Source organism: Equus przewalskii, chromosome 2, assembly GCF_037783145.1.
Source record: "Equus przewalskii isolate Varuska chromosome 2, EquPr2, whole genome shotgun sequence".
Taxonomy (NCBI): Eukaryota; Metazoa; Chordata; class Mammalia; order Perissodactyla; family Equidae; genus Equus; species Equus przewalskii.
The window spans coordinates 85,491,385-85,512,164 of NC_091832.1; positions in this window are offsets into that span (position 1 = coordinate 85,491,385).

Below are 20,780 nucleotides of genomic sequence, written 5' to 3' on the forward strand. Positions count from 1 at the left end.
CAGTGTGTAGATCCGTGCCTGGGAGCTGAACCTGTGAACCTGGGCCACTGAAGTGGAGCATGCTGAACTTAATCACTATGCCACTGGGCTGGCCCCTCCTTGTCGTTTTTTAATGAACTGTATTATTTATTTAGTATTACTTTGTTGCTTCTTGTCTATCTCTTCCCACTAATTCTAGTAAGTTCCATGAGGGCAGGGATCTTTTATATTCACTGAAATGTCCCAAATGTCTACAGCTGTGCTTGACACATAGTAGACTCTCTCAACTGTGTTAAATGAAAGGAAGAGAGCTTATAACGTGCCAGGCACTAATAGCCACTTCTTAGTTCTTTATCATCAGCAGCTCTCTGATGTAGATATTTTTATAACCCCCATTTTAAGTTGAGGGGACTGAGGTTTATAGGGGTTAAAATGCCCGCGGTCACGTAGTTAGTCAAGGGCAGAACCAGGATGGGAATCAGGGTGATCTAACTTCAGGTACTGTCCTATCACTTTTCCTAATTGGCCTGAGCCTCAGCCTCTTCCATGTTAATTTAATCAACAATATGATTGTCCACATATATATATATTGGTGAGGAAGATTGCCCCTGAGTTAATACCTATTGCCAATCTTCCTCTCTTTACTGGAGGAAGAGTGGCCTTGAGCTAACATCTGTGCCCATCTTCCTCTATTTTGCATGTGAGTCACTGCCGTAGCTTGGGAACTGAACCGGCAAACCTGGGCCGCTGAAGTGGAGCATGCTCCACTTAACCACTACGCCATTGGCCGCTCTCTTATTGTCCAGAATTTTAAGAGTCGAAAAGCCCTACAAAATTAGTAATGATAAACAATTTCCTTGTTCCCTCACCCTCTGCTTCCGCTTCCCCAGAAGAAAACACTTATAATCTCTACCTGGTTTTTGGTTTTGATATTTTCCTCCAAATTTCTGAATAATATGCTAATATTTCTATTCCTTGATTTTACCCTCCAGTTTTAGACATTATCTATTGACTTTACACATTGGAAGATGAAGGTGTTGACCTTCTTTCCTCCCCTTTCTCCACACACCCCCCCCCCCCCACTCAGATACTTTCTTCCTATCCCCCTGAGCTCTCAATATACTTAGATTTTTGATTAGAGCAATAGAAAGGTTTATGTTATTATGACTTCTGTACTTTATTTATAGAGTAACTACGTGTGTGTGCTATTTTATTCCTTTGCTGTATAACTTTCTGTATTCTGTGGAGTTGTCTTGTGTTAAATTTGCTTAGTTTTAATTGCACTTATCACTATTTGATCCCTGAGGCCTCCCCACCCCTCTAAAATTTTTTGAGTCCTTGAATGTCTGAAAATATCTGTATTCTGCCCTGACACTTGAATGATGACTTGGCTGCTTACAGAAATTTAGGTTGGAAATAATTTTCCTTCAGAATTTCGAAGGCGTTGCTCCATTAATTTCTAGTTTTCAGTTGCTTTTGTCTCATTTGGGGTTATTTTACTGTCTGATTCCTCCATATTTCTTCTGCTTTTCCCTTTACATCCAGAGTTCTGAAGTTTCTCAGTGATGAGCCTGGGGTGTTTCCGTCTTCGGTCATCATGTGAACACTCAGATCCATGTTCTTCAGTTCTAAGAAATTCTTTTGAATTTTTAAAATCATGATTTCCTCTCTCTATTTTCTTTGTCTACTTTTTTAGGAAACTTGATATTCAGACATTAGATTTTCAGAGCTGGTCCTCCACTTTTCTTATCTTTTTCTCTTGTATTTTCCATTACTTTTTCCATCTTGCTCTACTTTCTAGGGGATTTCCTCAACCTATCTTCCAGTCTTTCTATTTAGTTTTCAATTTCCACTCAGGCTGGAACACATGTTCTCCCACTTAGCTGGGAAGGATGTTCAGAACGTTTTCCTGGAAGAAGTGGACTGTTGGCCTCCTGAAGGAAGTGTTTGGATTTCAGTGTCTAGCTCTAACGTGGGCACATAGTAGGCATATGATAAAACACAAGGAGAGAGCTTCCCACAAGGGCAAGGCCAAGGCCAAGGAAATTCAACTGGAACAACGAGCCAGAGCAGGTCTAGGAATAAGATTACCTAGAAGGCGTGTCTACTTGAAATACTCACCTGGGGTTCCTTCAATTTCTTCCTATTAGCGGTCACACTGGATCCAGATTCTGGGGAAGAGGTCAACCTGAAAATGGAATCAAGTGGCCTTAACTTTGAGTACAGAAAGTTGCAGGGCCTGGGCTCCTGGGGGATCATTGGAATGGTAATTTCTCTGACACGGACACGCCACTTCAGAATACTTCCCCAGACTCCCACCAAGTTTCAGAGGTATTGGTGAGATTACTACTAAATACCTGTGATATATTTTCCCAGTTGCTTGAAGTTATGTTGTTCCATCCCTCCTCCCCCACATTTCTAGTCAAATATAGTGGCTCACTAAAATGATGGAGTTCAGCTGCCAATAAAGTAAAACATGTCTGTAGACCCCAAGGAAGCAGCTAGGTAAATATTTACATGTGACTGAATTTGCTAAGTGTTGGGTGTCCTTGATCTTTGTGGAAGGCTACAACTTTTTGCTAACAGTTTAACATGTTGTGGAGATGTGAAGCCAGGCAGATGTTTAGTTTCTAAGGAGGCTTGCTGCTCGGCCTCCTGCCAGTTATTAGCTGATGGGTGTCTCAGACTCTAGATTTCAGTTCCATGTCTCACTCTTACTTTTTTCCTTTCCTGTTCCTAGAGATTTAAACGCTTCTATTCCTTGGTTCTTTTCCTCCCAGGACTGGCTGCTGAGTAAGATGCTATCTTCCCCTCTCCTTCTTTACTTGTCACAAAAAATAAGCGCTTCACCTCTTTTTGCTTAAAAATTTTGCTGCTGACTCTTCTTGTCTTGGAGATCAGCCTACTGAGCCAATTTGTAATAAACTCAGTGGCTCTTTTTTTTAAGGTATTCTTTTTTTTTTTTTTTTTTGGTGAGGAAGATTGGCTCTTAGCTAACATCTGTTGCCAATATTCCTCTTTTTTTTTCTCCCCAAAGCCCCAGTACATAGTTGTATTTCCTAGTTGTAAGTCCTTCTAGTTCTTCTACATGGGATGTGGCCACAGCATGGCTTGATGAACCGCATATAGATCTGCACTCAGGATCCGAACTGGTAAAGCCCAGGCTGCCGAAGTGGAGTGCATGAACTTAACCTCTATGCCGCCGGGCTGGCCCCCAGTGGCTCATTTCTATTTAGAAGATTAATAAGCACCACGTAGACTCATGTTTGCTAAGTGAACGAAAGCTTTTGTAAAATTTATAATTGTTATATGATCTCCAAAGATTTTCCCCAGAGGCTTCCTACCAGTTGTCTCTTTCATCTTTCCTTAAAATCTCTTTGACTTGAGCCCCTGAAAATGGAATTGCTTCCCTGTTCTGTGTCTGCCTGTCCTTTCAGGTTTCCTAGAAACACTTTCTCTAGAGCAGTGCTTCTCAAACTTTAGCATGAAAAAGAATCACGTGGAGAGCTGGTAGAATCGTACATTCCTGGAGCCCACCCCGGGAAATCCAGATTTAGAAGGTCTGGCATGATACCAGTGCTGTTGGGCCGATGTCCACACTTGGAATTGCACTGGTCTAGACAGTTAAAATTGTGATTCTAATGTTGGATAGACTGAGGCTCCCTCACCAATTTTCTAAGCTACTGTTTGGGCCCAATCTTCCCAAAGTCCTCATGGCCCCAGTGAGGCTTGTTTGTGGTACAACTTTTCTCACCAACACTGTGGTCAGACCCCTGATTCCTTTAGCAAGGAGAAGGGAAGAGAACTATCTGTTATGGAGAATATCATCTGTGCAGGCACTGAGCTAGGTATAATCGTATATCCAATAGCATCTATGGCTGGTCTCATTTCATAGAAAAGTTCAATAACTTACCCAGTATCATCAAGCTAGTAATCAGGGAACTAAAATGTAACCCAGGCCCTGCACTTATCTTCACAGGTACTGTCCTGCTGCTCCAAAACCACCTGCCTTGGGTTGAACCTCCCTAAAAGGTTATCGTTCAAGTGAGAGGAACATCCCCCAGGAGACAAGTAACTGATACGCCCTGAACCCGCTGAACAGCTAACTTCTCCTTGTTCAGACAAAACTCAAGAATCTCTGTGACTCGCTCAGTGCCCTTTGCCCGCATGAAGTGCTCTGTAGAATTACAGATCAGCAGTGCCAGAAAGGGCTCATTACAAGTAAATAGTTAGAGATGATTTCTCCTGACAAAGAAAGTGATTTTCTAATAGGCCTATCAGAGAAATTAGGTTAAATCTGAGGAAAATCAGGAGATAGGTCTAGCGAAAGGTAATATATTTTATTTTTTCTTCGTAATTCTTTATTTCCTTTTAGGTGATACTTTGAGAGTAAATTTGCATTTTTTTCCTGCTTTTTCTCCCCAAATCCCCCAAATACATAGTTGTATATTTCAGTCGTGGCTTCTAGTTGTGGCATGTGGGACGCCACCTCAGCGTGGCATGATGAGGGGTGCCGTGTCCACGCCAAGGATCCAAACCGGTGAAACCCTGGGCCACGGAAACAGAGTGTGAACTTAACCACTTGGCCATGGGGCCGGCCCTAAATTTGCATTTATTTATAAAATATAAGTGCAGATAATTGCTATTGTTATCTTGGTATAAGAGAGTAATATTCAACCAAGCATAAGAGATTATTGCACCTGTTTCAGGCTGGCATGAGTCACGATTTGTTTTGAGCTTATCTATGTCTGACACAGTCAGCTGTGGGCGTTCAGTGTCTAGGAATTGAGTGTGGGGCAGTGGGCGGCCCTCTGCTTCCCAGCTTGCTTAGCTGCCAGGAGGTCTTTGCTATTTTTGATTCAAGGAGAAGGTGACAGTCTTCACAATATTCTCTGTTTCTATCATTGCAGAGAGCCTGAAAAAAGATGCTCTTTGATCCTCTCATGCTTCCTCATCTCATCCAAAGCCCCTCCTTGGTCTTCCCTCAGTTTTTGATTCAAGTATAAATTTCACAAGGTTCATGTCATCATAAACTATGGTCACATCGTGGAAGAAAAGAAGGCCCAGTTTCAAGAGTCAGAGGATTTGGGTTTTTCCAGTCCTGGCTTTGTCATATATTTAGCTTTAAGATCTTGGGCAAGTCACTTCTCTTCACTGGGTCTTACTTTTGTTATCTGTAAAGTGAGGGAGTTGTACTAAATTATTTCTAAGATTTAAAGTTACATGAAACTAAAATTGCTATAGAGAAATTTAAATTTCATTTTGAATAAGCCATTCCTTCAATTCCAGGTAAATGTCTAAAAGAATTTTTATTAGACTGTTAGCAGCTCATTAACTTCAAAATCACCTTTAAAAAAAAAACCACCAAAAACCTTTTAGGTAGTTGATTGAGGTATTATGGCCTGTCTCTTAATTATTAAGTGTTTGGGCAGAATAATGGAATGATGGACAGATCGATTCACATGTTTCTCCCTTAAAAGCATTGCTATCAGAATGTGAAAACTTTACTATTTGCCAGTGGTGAGAAAATGATATCAATGCTTTCAAGCAATTTCTTCAAATCAAGATCTAAAGCTTCGGGGAGTCAGACCACAGGACAACTCAGTGATTCACCTATGCCTTTAGACACCACTCCTGGAAGAGAATCTGCAGATGAGGACAAAAGGAGTTCTGAATGTGGGGTGGAGAAAATTGGGAAAAGCTGAACAACTAAGGAAACCACATGTCTGATTTCTGTCTTTCCATGAGATCAGCTCTTAGGACTTTGCCTTTCTCTAAGCCATTCCAAACAGGGACATTAAGTAAATGATCATTATTTAGAGAGATGCTTCCAGGGCCTACTTGAATATAATGGGCGGATGGGGGTGTCCCTGATGCTAGGGGGCCATTTAGTATTGCTGTGAACTTCCTGGCATTCTGTTCTGTAATCTGCATCCTGATGGAGGAGAGGGTGGTTCAGTCTCAATGGAAAACCCACTAGTATCTAGGTTAGTTTAGTAGCTAAAGAAAAAGTTGGGTGCTCTCTAGTGTGAGTCCCTGTATATTTCATTACATCTCATTTAGATATATGTGGCTGCCACAAGATCAAGCAAAGTCTTCTTGAGGAGCCTGGCCTGGCATTCGTTCTAACTGAACATTTCTGGGAGAAGACTGAGGTTTGGATTAGAAAACAATGGAAATTTGGTAGAGTCCAAGAGTGTGCTAGGGTCTAGAATGTCAGAATGTGCTCAGGTGTCAAACTCTGTATGCTATCCAGGAGGCAGGGTTTTTGATTGGTGGAGGTTCTAAAAGGAACACTGATATTATTTTAAGAAGGGCCAGAAATTCAAAGCCAAGTCAGTTAACAGACAGGAAAGTGCAACTTCAAGTCAATGGGATGAAAGCAATGAAGGGAACAGAATCTAGTCAAATATCACTGACAAAGAAAGAGGAGGAGAGGAGGCAAAGGAGATTCACCCCAAGGTTTGCTGCTCTCTCAGTTGGATTTTATTGACTCACTCATGCATTGGGAAGCTCTGGAAAATGACCTCTGAGAGGCTACTTTTTGAAAAAAGCTTTATGGAGGCATAATTAACATGCCATACATTTCACCTGTATAAAGCATACAATTATAACCATGGGCCTAATTAGCGCCAGTCTGAACAGACCTCTATCTCTTATCAACAAAATGATGAAGGGTTGTTTTTCACAAAAACTGCTAAGTCACATAGCCAGGGCATGCTCAAAAGAAGAAATCATGACCTGAAACAACCTCAGAACCAAAGATCCTCCTTCCCAGGGAAGCCAAGGACTGGGAGACGACCAGAACTTGAAAGCCGGACTCCTATCAGAAGTGAGAGATCCCTCATTCAGGAAGATCTGGGGTTAAAATTCTTTCTCTACCGGGGCTGGCCCCGTGGCCGAGTGGTTAAGTTCGCGCGCTCCGCTGCAGGCGGCCCAGTGTTTCGTTGGTTCGAATCCTGGGCACGGACATGGCACTGCTCATCAAACCACGCTGAGGCAGCGTCCCACATGCCACAACTAAAAGGACCCACAACGAAGAATATACAACTATATACCGGGGGGCTTTGGGGAGAAAAAGGAAAAAATAAAATCTTTAAAAAAAAAAAAAAAAAAAAAATTCTTTCTCTACCTCATGCAAAATGTTTAGAACCCTATCATAAATGTTTAAAACCTTACTGTAAATGCCTGAAGCCCACCAATCAAAACTTGCCTGACCATCATGTCTGCGTGCCAGCCTGTTCTCCCTAACCTCTTAAATTTTGTCCCAAATCCTGAATCAGGGAGACAGATCTGAGGGCACACGCCCCGTCTCCCTGCAGATCCATCTAGAAGGATAAAAAGCTGATTTCTTCCCTTGAAGTTTGGTGTCATAACTAATTCGCTTGTTTATGCGCATCAGGCAGAGAACGCCAATTTTGCACAGCAACGCAATTCAGTGATTTTTACTATATGCACAGAATCATGCAACCATCGCCGCAGTCTAAGTTTAGAACATTTTTATCACCGAGGAAAGAAATCCCATACCCATTAGCAGTCCTTTGCCCCTACCCTTCCCGCCCCCTGTTCCCCAGTTCTAGCAACTACTAATCTACTTTTGTCTCTATAAATTTGCCTATTCTGGACATTTCATGTAAATAGAAACAAACAATATGCCGTCTTTTGTTACTGGCTTCTTTCACTGATAGTGTTGTTGAAATTCTAGTTTCTCTACAGAATTTATGGTACCACCCAAGGACAGTGATCTGCTTGCTACAAGACATGCCAATAGTCAGGAGGCAAGGTGGTAGGAGAGAAAGGACTTTATTACAGCTTGCTAGCAAGGGGAAAGATGGCCGACTAATGTCCGAAAGAAGCATCTCATAGAACAAAGACTACAGGCCAGTTATATAAACCCCTATTCTCTAGATGGGGGAGGTGGCTGGTCTGTGGGTGGGGCAGACATCTGGTCCCAGTTCCTGATAATCCTTTGTTTTACTGGATATGCATCAGAGACCGGAGCAACGCCCTATACCCTCATCTTTCAGTTGTCATTGATGATGGCTATCAGCATAGGCTCTCTGCCAGGGGGTCATTACATTCCTAAGGACCTGAAAAGAACAAAGTTATCATCTTAAAGCAGCTGACAGGGACCCCAAAATCTACAGAGCATATCTGGGCTAGTTAGTCAGAGGTCATTTAAAGTTACCATATGCTTTCTTTTCCACAATATGGCTTCCCTAATGTCAACTTTGTGTTGAGCCAGTATCATTTACTTTCCTGTTAAAACTATTTTGTGTTTATGTGTGAGTTTTATTACTGAATTTAGACTACTTTTCACACTTACAAAGTGTGCACATACATTGAAGTGTCCTGAGTAAGAAAATGTTATAGTTAATTGAGAGTTACATTGATCTTTAGTTAAAAAAATTTTCAAATAAAATATAGTACACATAGTATTAAAATGAATTTGTTTAGCATAATACCTTCAAGGTCCACCCACATTGTCGCAAATAGTACAATTTCGTTTTTCTTTAATGAGTAGTGAACATGATACAGTGTATATAAAAGTCCAAATATAATGATGTGCCCCTGAAATTTATATAATGTTATAAACCAATGTGACCTCAATAGAAAAAAAAAGCAAAAAGCAATGAATTGCTTCTTCCTTTGATGGTTCATGTCATGAAGAGCCTTAATAGAATTATGATCAAATATACGTGCCATTATTGAGTCTCACAGGTGTTTAAGAAGTAGGCAATTAGTCTAAGGTATACCAACCTTATGACCTTCTCTAAAACATAGAAAAACAGCAGCACAACGACAGAAACATCCCAAGGGCCGGATATCCATTTGTTTATTTGTTTTGTCTCTTTTTTACTGAGGTAAAACGTAGAAAAAAATTCCAATTATCTGAACTTTTTGATTTTTTGAATTCTGGAAAGAGGCATTATAGTAAATCAGGGAAAAGGAAGTTGACAATGATTTGTAAAAGAAAAGATGAAAATATTGGCCTTTCTATCAGCTGGATCTTTGGATGTGGACTTTTGGGTGGGTGAATCCTAGTTCCTGTTTCCTGCATCCATCTGCCTCCTCAAGCAGAAATTATATCTCAGGTTGAATCTCTTCTTTCTTTTAGAAATGCACAGGAAAGGGAAAGTGAGACTGGAATTGCGCTCCAGAAAAATTATTCAGCATGCTTAGAAACATGGCTCAATCCACGAAAATTAACATATGTCCCAGACAACAAATTTACAATCAAGCAAAATGAATCTTGCTCCGGCAAAAAATGATTACCTTGTAAATTAAAGCAACTTAATTAACGAATTTCTAGCTACAGGAAGCACTAGGCTGAAAAAAGCGAACTATCAGAATAGTGATTCAATGCTAACACCAGAATGATCCTGAGATCTGGCTTGGTACCAGAATATATAAAGGAGAAGATACAAATGATGGGAAAGTCATTGTCCCATGGGATCAATCCCATCTGTATAAGCCATAACTTTCTTGGTTATGCCTTTCATTCCTTTACATCCTTGAGAGAGAAATGATGCCTTTGTTGTTAACAAGAGCAGCTGGACTCCTGTGACTAAGAGGTCAGCTTGCAGGAAACATTGTTGATATTGGACTATCTCTCCTGCAGAGAGAAGAGTGGTTTATGTGGTGTCTTCTTTTGTACATACAGTTGCTAAAATGCTGTCTGCTCATGCATTTTGCAAATAATTCCCATGAGAATTACTTTATGTGGCATTTTGGGTTGTTCTGCAGATTCTGGCTGTGAATGTTTGCATATCCTATGGATAAAACCCCAGAGTGAGCTGCTTGACACACAAGGGAATTAAGAACAAGTTCAGAATGACAACACCATCTGGAATATGACCAATGTTTATACCCCAGCCACCTTTGCTCTGGGTGAAATCTTTTGTTTTTTAATTGAAGATTTAGCTATGTAGCATATCTCACAATTCAGTGATGCTGAAACAGAAAGTGTCTGCTCTGAACTCTCTCGAATTCCCATCCGCTGTGTTTTCTATATCTGCTTTGTTCACATTACCATATATACAAGTCAGCTGCCAGATGCTGACTCGACCAGGGTCCTGGGAACATACCCTGCTTGTTTTGATCTCTCTTTATTAACTGTTTGTACAATTTCCTTTCAAACTCAAGTTTAATGAACCTTTCTCTTTCCTGGCTTTATGATCTCCTTTCCTCTACCTCCTCCTCTCCCACTGTTCTTGTCCTCCACCCAGACTGCTTATCTAGATGGAATTTATTTGATTTCTCTTTCCCCTCCCCTTGTCCTATGGGAAAGCTCAAGACTAGGCTCCCTTAAACATTTATGAACTTACTTCATGCACTCAAGTCCGTTTGGCTAATTTGAGCTCGACCCCATCACATAGCTTTTAAACAAGATTTGCTTTGAGTGCTTTCGTATCGAGCATGTAACACACTTCGAATTTCAGGGCCATGAATTATGCTCAAGATGCAGAACAAAGAGCTTGACAGAAATACCACACTTCCCAAGTTCAAAGTTTAGGGAGGAAAAGAATCAAGATGTTCTAGGTGAAGATTGTACCCCAACTGTCACGATGAATGTGATTTTCTTAAAATCCACATCACCATTACTATTCTCATCCCTCCTCACCCTTCAATTCAGAGAAGAATAGGAGGGGAGAAAAAAGTGAAAGAGAAGAAAGGTAGTCGTTCCTATTGAAATACCATATGACCTCTAGTTTGGGGTTTAATCAGTGACTCCTACGACACCCTCTGCCTTTTCTACTGCACATCTGCATCTGCATATCTAGGCATACACAATGTTTCTTTGGTCACGCATCTTGGTTTTCTTTAAACTGCTGAGACTTATTCTCTTGGAATATCTACTGCTTTTGGTGATTGATCACAGTGTATCTTGGCAGTGGTAGGAGGCTCTTTGTTATGGACTCAATTTTTTTTTTTAACAGTCCAGGCAATGAAGAATGAGTGTCTAATGCTGCTAAGTATTTTAGGAGTGGGGTGGGGAGTCAAGAGGAGAGTTAATCAAAGGCCAGCTAGCTCTAGGCTTGCAGATGCAGATGCAAGAAGGGGGAAGAAAGTTTCCTATTTCATAGAGAAATTTTGGACAGAGTTTGAACGGGGAATAAGCAAAAATACCCAAATGTAATTTTATAGCCAACTTCCCATGTCTTCATGTCTGCAGGATAACTTAAAATCTTTTCGTTATACTTCCCTTGCAATTCAATCTGCTGATGTTCCAAGAGAAATAGGAGGAGGGGTGGGAAAATTCTTTTTTATGGGGTTGGAATACACAAGGTTTATTATGCCTTTTAATATTGCAGTCCATTTACACAATAGTGATAGCTATTATGATATTTTTTGATGACTTTATCTGGGTAAAAGAAACATGAAGATCACAAGCAGAACTTTTGCTAAATGGGCATGTATGTGATGATGCATCCAGAAAACAGCTCTCTTCACAATAGACCATCACACAGGCACATTCCTGTGGCATAAGCTTCCCAAGTCAGGCTTACCTTCCCTGCCACTTCACTGTCCCAAGACACAGAACAAGATAGCAGCGGGCAGAGACTTAAAAGTGAATTGTCTTGGCTACTGGAAGTGAGTGAATTAGGATGAGCCTAAAAGTTGCTAAGTGGCACCTTCTCACCTGTATGCCACCCTCATCTCCTGCTGTCCCTATATTCTGGCACCTCTTCTGCTTCTGATAAGTAGGGTTGTAATGAACTCAGGCTGCCCTAGGGCATGTTTTCCCTTTCATCCCACAATAAAGCTCCCAGGCCCGCCCTAGCACCACAAGATCCACATTGACGGTGACTAAGGTTTTCCAAGGACAAATCAGGACACAAACTGTGACATAAAAATGTGCCTTTTGGCAGCCAACGATGGGATTGAGGCCGTATGGGTAAAGGATTAAATGAATGTCTACATCTTGACTGAGATTCCCCTGACTTTCTTCCTTGCCCTGCTCCCAGGACAATGGCAGGAGAGGGGGAAAGAACTGCAGGCACTGACTGGCCGAGGCATCTGCCAGGCATCCTACCCTGGAGCCCTACATTTGACAAATCATGCTCTAGAGCCTCCAGTGAGGATTTGGTGACTGGCCTTTAAATATGAAGAGTTAACCAAGAAGAGAGATTGCAAGTTGAAGACAGGAACCACAACAAACAGGAAAAAAAAATCAGAGGAAAAAACTCATGGCATGGATCACAAAAAAATGTAAAAAAAAAAAAAGAGAGGGAGATTAATATTCTCAGAAAAATAAGACAATTTATATATATTGGACAAAAATAAGAGTATTTTAAAAAACATTAATTAAGGGACTAAAAGCATTTATTAAAGGACTAAGGCTCTTGGAAAATAAGAATATAACAGATAAAAACAATTCAAGAAAAGATTTAGAGGATGAGTTTGAGGACCTCTAGAAGTTAGAACAAAAATCAGGAGTGAAAACTGGGAGAGAAAGATAAGGAAATTGGAAGGTAATGGAACTCTAACATCAAAATAATAGCCATTCAGGAAAAGAGAACAAGAAAATGGCAGGGAAATGTTATCAAAGATCTATACAAAAAAATTTCAGAATCAAAGGACATGAGTTTTTGGATGCAAAAGGCCACTAAATACCTAATATGATGGGTGGAAAAAAGACCTAGTCAAGGGCATATGGCCATCAAATTTCAGAAATATGGATAGAAAGAAGATTTTCTAGAAGCTTCCAGAAAGAAAAAACAACAGAAACAAGTCACATGCAAGGATATGAACTAAGAATGGCATCCAACCTCTCAACTGCAAGACGGAAAGCTAGAAGGTACTGGTGCAAATGCTCCAAATTTCTGAGAAGAAAGATTTCCAACCTGGAAATCTATACCTCATGAAATGACCAATCCAGTGTGAAATGAACATAAAGACATTTTCAAACAGGTGAAGTTTTTAAAATTATTTTTAAATCTCCCACACACTTTCTCAGCAAGCTATGGAAGAATGTATTTCTATAAAATAAGGGATTAAATCAAGAAGATGACCTGGGATCCAGGACATAAAGGATCCAGCATGGGAAACAGGAGAAGGGAAATGCTGGAGGCCTGGAGGAGCATCCAGGGTGATGGAGGGCTCAGGGGGAAATATTTCCAGAAAAAAATGGAACTGATAAGACACATATGAAGGTTTTGACCATGTAGAAAATTGAATGAAGAATTATTGAAGAATAGGAGAAGATTTAGCCAGAGCCTCAAAAAAAAAAAAAAAAAGAAGAAGAAATATGAGGGAAAAAGAAGCAACTTATTCCAAGAATAACAAGCAGCTATTCAAGAAAGAGAAATATAGTCATGATACTCTACTTGATTCAGTGATTAATAATAGTTGTAGAGTCATAATAAAAACACAACACACTGATTTATCCAAAAGTAATAAAACCGTATTCTGAAAATTAGGAAGGAAAATTTCTGTACGAGGGGTGGTTCAAAGAGCTAAATTCACATTACCTACAGTAAGAAAAAAATAGATATTATCTAAAATAGAAAAAAAAAGTAAGTACCATATTATTGTGTTATTTAGAAAGATAAATGCATATACCACAAAAAGTAGATAAAACCGTAAAATGTGGCTGCTTCACAGGAGTGGAAACGATATTGGAGACAGATTGGGCAGGAGACTGGTAAGTTTTCCTGATAAACCCTGCAGTCCTGCAGCAATGTGAGGCAGAGCTGAAGAGCCAGAGACCGCTGAGAAGCCTTGTCTGGAAGGGGTCCTCAGGAGCGGCCTTAGGCCACAGAAATACAGCAGGCCCTTCTGTCAAATAATAAGTAGTGTTTGTGGTCACATGCAGGAATCTTGGAGATGTCATTAGATGAGGTGATGGGCATTAAGCGAGCAATAAAAAATTGCCATTCTAGAGCCCTGGACCCTGAAGAAGGACATCTTCAGCAGGCGGCAATGTGGTAAACTCTACTTACCGCTCATGACTGGGCAAGGGGCAGGGAGGATCTGGAATTCTTTCTCCTTCCCTCCTTTCCTCTCTGCCTTATTTCTTTCCTTCTTCTCTCCCTACTCCTTTTCTACCCTGCTTCTCTTCTTTAATTCAATGAGTGTTCCATCACCTCTCTCTTTCTCTATCATCTGTCTATCTGTCTGTACTAGTCAGAGTTCTCCCAAGAAACAGACAAATAAGATATATATATACACGTAAATTCCAGTCTGAGTCTGAAGGCCCAAGAACCCAGAGCTCTGATGTCTAAGGGCAGGAGAAGATGGATGTTCCATTTCAAGCAAAAAGAGCAAATTTGCCCTTCCTCCTCCACCTTTTTGTCCTATTCAGGCACTCAATGGATTGGATGATGTCCACCCACGTTAGTGAGGGTGATCTTCTTTACTCAGTCTGCTGATTTGAATGCTAATCTCTTGCAGAAACACCTTCACAGACACACCCAAAATTATATTTAATCAGCTATCTGAGCATCCCTTAGCCCAGTCTAGTTGATGCATAAAATTAACGATCATTCTATGTCTGTCTGTCTGTCTATCTATCTATCTACCAATCATCTATGTATTTATTCTGAAAGGAAAAAAAAATATTAAAAAAAAATAGATGTGTAGTACTAAATATCAAACCCTGCAGTGAATTGCAGTGGGTCTTTGCCCAAATGACCCTTAAAATCTTTTTCCCAAAGCCTCCATCAGTGCTCCTCCAAGTGTGGCTGGTGGACCAGCAGTTTCAGTATTCACTTAGATATGCAATATCCTCTTGGGGAAATGCAAATTCTCAGCCCCCACCCAGATACACCAAATCAAATTCTCTCGGGGTGGGGCCCAAGAATCTGCCTTTTAATAATCTCTTTAGGTGATTCTGATGCATGCTGAAATTTTAGAAGCATTGCTCTAAATATCACAGCATCTTTCCCTTTTGGGCCTGCTCAGGAGAATGCTGACTTTGCCAGTTTAGTTTCTGGGACTTTGTAATGAAGAACTGGGTTAATAAAAAGGACTGAGATAAGCTTGATTGGTTAAGTTTGGGAAGAAGAATTACTCAGAATGGAAAAGATTAAGAGAATGAGAGACCATCGAGAAAAAACTAGCAAAGGCCAAGTTTCAGAGAAATTTCTCGAAGGTTTTGAGGACAGAAGGATGACTGTAGGACAGTTGCTGTATATGGTTTTGTGGATTTGTGAGAGCAAGGAGGTGCTCCGAAGTCGATTAAGGATAAACAATCCCAGTGGCATTTTGTGAATGTCCACCACAACGATTTCAATTGCTTTTGAGTTTTACTTTTGGGATGGTGTTGGGTGGCTATTCGTTTCATTGTGAGAGTGTGTCAAGGCCGGCTTCCAGGCAAGAGTGTGCTGCTTTTTGGGAACTGTGAGGAACTAGGCACCGAGATTTGCCTGTTTCATATTATGCAATGGTGGTTCTCTTGATTTACTTGTTTTTTGGTTGTGGTTACTCGGCAGATCTGTGGAGAGATTGCTCTTTGATTAGATTATGGTGTCAAAGGGACAGCATAGGACACAGCTGGCTCTTTGTGTCTTCATGGTCACTGCTGACTCAAAGGTCATGAGATTATCAATACACATTATTTTTTCATTTCTCATTGAGCCTGGTTTCTCAGCCTCTCTCCTCAGTTTCACTTTTCTTTTTGGTGCTGCTGCCACAGCTACCCACTTCTGAGGACATGCCTTGGACCTTGGGAACCGCGGAAATTGCATTGCCTCTGAAACCTCAAATTTACATCATTTTTTAGTCTTTGCTCAAGAACCTCCTCTATAGGACATCTACTTGTCAGCAAATCCTGTTGGTTCTTCCTTCAAGTTAAGTCTCCAATTGGCAACTCCTCACCATCTTCACTGCTAACACATGGTTGACACCACTATCATCTCTAGTTTATACTAACTGGTTGCCCCACTTCTACTCTCACTTCCTTAGAGTTTATTTCTTAAGCAGTCAAAGTCATCCTTTTACAATGTAAATCAGATCATTTTACATCCCTATTTAAAACTCTTCCCACAGCTTTCCCAAGCCATTGGAATTAATCCTAAACCCTCCAATATAGTCAATAAAGCTCTATCTGATCTAACACTTAGTTTCTTCTCCAACTTCATTATCCTCTGCTAGCCTTCTTGCCCACTATTCAAATTTATGAGGAGAAATTTGCCCTTCTTGCTTTTCATTAAACCAGAAGATGAGAAATTATGACCCATGGCTGAATCTGGCCTGTTGCCTGTTTTTGTAAATAAAGTTTTATTGGATAATAGCCACACACAAACAATATTCATATATTGTTTATGGCTCCTTTTATGCTTCATGGTAGGATTGAGTAGTTGTGGTAGAAATCTAATGGTCCTGAAAGCCAAAATATTGACTATATGACCCTTGAAAAAAAAAAGTTTACCAATCCCTGCCTTAAACACATCAAACATGCGCCTGCCTCAAGGCCTTTGCAGTTGCTATTTCTTCTATTTCAATCATGATTTCCCCCAGATAACTCAAATATCTCCCTCTTTTCATTTCACGCCTCTATTTAAATTTCATCTCCATGGAGGTCCTCACTGATTATCCTATTTAAAAAGTAGTCCCTGTCACTCTCTCTTTTTTATACTGATTTACTTTAAATGCATCTGAAAAATTTCTCTCTTTGTTCATTGATGAGATAGAGACAGCTAGTGAACCAATCAAGTTGCATGCTTCTCTTCCATAGTGCAGCATTGTTTCTAGAAGCAGCTACCCAGCAGCCCAGGATCGTATTTCCCAGCCCCCTCATATTTCTAGATGGGATCATTTGTCTAGTTCTGACCAATGTAGTGTGAGCACAAGTGGTGTATGTCCCTTCCAGGCAGAGACGGTAAAACATCTGGGATGCCAACTGCTCACTCTCTTTCTCTTTCTCAGTAACCTTCGGAATCACATGTGGATGATAACAGCATGATGACACAGAAGGAATCTGGATCCTTGAGTCACTCTTTGGAGGAAGCATTTACATTCAAATTTAGTATTTTTTGTAATGTGAGTCTGCTGCTAACAAATTTCTGACTGGGCTGATTGTCTCTTTGCCAAATTAATGGTCTCAGACAAGCTAAACTACAAAATAATCCTACTACTTGTGTTTACTAGGTGTGTGCTAGTTTTAATGATGACTATTTCAGATTCCTTCATCTTGTGTAGATGTTTTAGCTCCAAATAACACTTTTAGCTGATGATCTAGACATATGTGGTTTGAGAAAAGAAAAACAATCAACCAGGAAAACCCTAATCTTCTCACCACCAAGTTTCTAGACCCACCAACATGTACACTCATATCTTGCCTTTTCCCTCCTAATGAAACTGATAAAGTATCATTATCCTATCAATAGTCAAACTTGCCCAAGAGCTCTGGACTCCATCCTCTGTATGGATTTTTCTTCTTTGTTTATTTTTCCTCCCTCCCGCATTATCAATATTTCCATCTCTATCGCATCACTCCCAGGAGTTTACAGACAAGCTTTGGTCTGTCTCAACCTAAAATTCAAAACAAACAAACAAACAAAACCCCAAGTGCCCTGCTATACCTCAATCTCTTCTGGTTATCATCTCCTGTCTCTGTTCCCCTTTACAACAAGCCATTTATAAAGAGTTATTTATACATGGTCCCTCTGCCTTGTAACCTTCTATTTGCTCCACAGTCCCTTCCAAATTGGTGTCAATCCAGAAAACTCCACTGAAACTGCTTCTGCCAAGATCACCAATAGCTTCTATGTTGTCAAATCCAATGAGATCAATATGTTCTCATTTTCTTCAATTTATCAACTGTGTACAAGCCAGTTGTCTGCCTATGTTTTCTTAAAACACTCTGGTCTTTTAGCGTCTGTGCCTTTACACTCTTTGGTTTTCCTCTACTTCTTTCTTAGTTTCCTTCATAGTCTCTTCTCTCTCTTTCTGACCTAGGGCTCAGATCCCAGTACTGTTTTCTTCCCCATCCACATTCTCTACTTAGGAGCTCTCAACCATTCCATGGTTTTAAATACCACCCATTTGCTGACAACTCTCAAACTTGCATTTTTGTTTTAAATTTTTCATCTATAGTCCAGACTTATTTATCCAACTATATACTTGACATGTGTTCTTGGATGTCTCACAGCATCTCAGATTTAATCTGCCTACACACACACCCTAAACGTGTCCCTTTTCTATCTACTTAACTGCTCAGAACAGAAATATGGTGCTACTCTTGTTTCCTCTCTCTTCCTTAACAATTATGTTATGAGTCCTGTCATTTCTGCTTCCAAAACAAATGTTGAATTCATCCTTTTCCTCAACTCAATTGCCAACACTCTAGTCCAAGTTGCCATCATCTCTGACTTGGACAATTGGAGTAGACCCAGTTTTTGGTTTCCTCATTTCTGCTCTTGGCACACTGCATATAAGTCTTATCTTCTATTGCAGTGACAGCCATGGACTTTAATGTGCATTTTTTTGGATCATTGTGCATTAAAGAATAATATGCTTTTTTTAAAAGTTCAGAGTTTGTCCGTCTAGTGAGAATACAAGTCAGGCTTTAGAAACTTCTTCTTAACTTGGTAAGTACGGTACCCAAAGTATAAGACATTACATCCATACTGTTTCAACCCCCGATCAGAAGACTTACAGCAATACTACTTAGTTTAATGAAAAAATTTGAACTCAGAATTATTCTGGGAAATCTAGGCCAATAAGTTTCCTGCCATCATCAGCAGGAAATATGCGTGCACTGATCTGTTGCCAGGAACTCTTTCCTTGAACTATAATGTTGCTCCTTTTAAAAATTAAGATTAAGAAGATTAAGAAGATGTTTTCGAGAAAGAAAGAGTAAGGCCCATTCTACCCAAGAGGTGAAAACGGAACTGTTGTAAGTTAAGGCTCCATCTCCCTTTTCTCAGAACTCCTAAAAGGACTTAGGAAAATGCGGTGTGAACAATCGTAATTCCCTTGATTTATTATTTTGTTCTGGTGTTAATGAGAACATTAAATACCTTCAATCTTGTATCAACCTTTGCTATATAACAAACCACCTGAAAGCTCAGTGGCTTAAAACTGCCGTTTATTTAGCTCACAATTCTGGTGGTTACCAATTTTGGTTGCTCAGAACTGGGCAGTTCTTCTGGCCTCTCCTGGGATCACTCTTGCAGCTGCAGTTATCTGATGTCTTGACTAGAGCAGGGTGGTCTAAATTTGGCCTTGCTCACATGTCTGGAAGTTGGTGCTGACCGTCATCTGGGCCTCTCTCTCAGGTCGGTGTCTTATCCTCCAGAAATCCAGCCTGTGCTTCTGCATGTAGTGGCAGGACTGTAACTAGAGAGTGAGGGCAGAAGCTGCAAGGCCTCTTGAAGCCCAGGTGGGGAATTCATACATGTCACTTTTATTGGTCCAAGCTGGTCACACGGCCAGCCCAGATTCAAGGGAAGGGGAAATATATTTCACCTCTTGATGAGGGAGTGGCAAAGTCACACTGCAAAGCGTTAGCATACAATAATGGGAGAATTTGGTGTGGCCATCATTGCCCACAAGTTACACAGCCCCATTACTTTTCCCCTTTAGTGAAGCACTTCCTCTGAGTTACTCCATGTGTGTATGTATGTGTATATATATGTCTTAGTCAGTTTGAGCTGCTCTAACAAAACAGCATAGACTGGGTGGCTTATAAACAACAGAAACTTATTTCTGAAAATTCTGGAGGATGGAAGCCTGAATCAGGGTGCCAGCATGTTTGGGTTCTGGTGAGAGTCTTCTTCTGGGTTGCGGATTGCTGACTTCTCCTTGTATCCTCACATGGTGGAAAGAGGGCAAGAGTACTCTCTAGGGTCTCTTTTATAAGGACATTAATCTCATTCATGAAGGCTCTACCTTCATGAACTTATCACTTCTTAAAGGCCCCACTGCCTAATACCATCACATTGAGGCTTAGGATTTCAACATACGAATTTTGGGGGGACACAAACATTTAGTTCATGGCAGTGTGTGTGAGCGTGTATGTACATATATATGCTATAACTCAGAAATGTACATGTATGTAGATATAACATATTTATAATGCATACAGAAGTAACTTACTGAGATATCGGTACATATTAGTGAACATATAAATGACATCTGGACAGGAGTTGTCTGTAGATTGTTTATTATGTTGTCTAATGTCATTTGTAAAAGGATCTATGCAATAATTACTTCTCAGAAGATGTGTAACTCTTAAATAAGTATTTCTTTCATTCAGATAAGAAATGCATAATTCATCACTCACCTTTATTTGGCTTCTAGAAAGCTTAGCGTTGAACCTAATGCCATCTCTTATTTTTTTTCCCTAGTAATTTTATTGAAATCATAATGGTTTATAACATTGTGTAATTTTGGGTGTACATTATTATTTATCAGTTTCTGAATACATTTCATTGTGCTCACCCCCAGTAGTCTAATTTTTGTCCATCACCATGCATATATGCCCCTTTATCCCTTTCACTTACCCCCGAACCCCTTTCACCTCTGGTAACCACTAATCTGTTCTCTTTATCCATGTATTTGTTATCTTCCACATACGAATAAAATCATGCAGTATTTGTCTTTCTCTGTCTGACTTATTTTGCTTAACATCATTCCCTCAAGGTCCATACATGTTGTTTCAAATGGGATGATTTTTGTCTTTTTTATGGCTGAATAGTATTCCATTATATATATATACATCACATCTTTTTTATCTACTCATCTGTAGAAGGGCACTTGGGTTGCTTCCACATCTTGGCTATTGTTAATAATGCTGCAATGAACATAGGGGTGCATAAATCTCTTTGTATCATTGATTTCAAATTCTTTGG